Raw genomic sequence first — 594 nt, 5'->3', positions numbered from 1 at the left:
GATTATAACCTCCACGATTATTATAGCCTCCACGATTGCGTCTGTAATTAGAATTATACCCCTGATTCTGTCGTGAAAAGTATCCCTGATTCACGTTGTTCCCATCAGAACCAGCATTTTGCGACTTAGTAGTGGACTTCTGAGTGACATGAACTGTTGCAATATTAGAGCTAGCATCCTCTTTCCCTTTCAGTGATCGCTCAAAATCAGTTAGTTTTTCAAACAAATCAGAAAACGAAATTGAAGTTTCACGCACTTTAAGAGCAGCAACAATTGGGGCAAATTCATCTCCCAATTGAGCAATGATGTGCACAATCAAATCTTCATCACTAATAGGGTTTTGAGTAAGAGCCAATTCATCAGCCATGGCTCGCATTTCATTCAGAAAAACATATACCTGTTTGGTGCCTTTGGAGTTTGAAGCCAATTTGGTCTTCAGAGAAAGAATCCTCGATCGTGAGGTATTTGCATAACTTTGGGAAAGTCGATCCCAGACATCTTTCGCCGATTCTGCCGACGATATTAGTGGCTGAATTGATTCAATGCAGCTGCCCAAAAGAGCGCTTAAAAGAGTGTGATCTTGCCGATACCAGA

General features: G+C 41.1%; 1 non-coding gene across 1 annotated transcript; it reads right to left on the bottom strand.

Moving 5' to 3' along the window:
- Positions 1-204: 204 nt before the first annotated feature.
- On the bottom strand, positions 205-337 carry LOC149496629 (small nucleolar RNA Z247). Its single transcript, XR_016320732.1, has one exon. It is a non-coding gene; the product is annotated as a small nucleolar RNA Z247 (small nucleolar RNA).
- Between the last annotated feature and the right edge of the window lie 257 nt (positions 338-594).

The sequence above is a fragment of the Jatropha curcas genome, chromosome 4 (assembly GCF_041381405.1).
Source record: "Jatropha curcas cultivar XTBG-Jc1 chromosome 4, XTBG_Jcur_1.0, whole genome shotgun sequence".
NCBI lineage: Eukaryota > Viridiplantae > Streptophyta > Magnoliopsida > Malpighiales > Euphorbiaceae > Jatropha > Jatropha curcas.
This window is presented reverse-complemented; position numbering and strand designations above follow the sequence as displayed.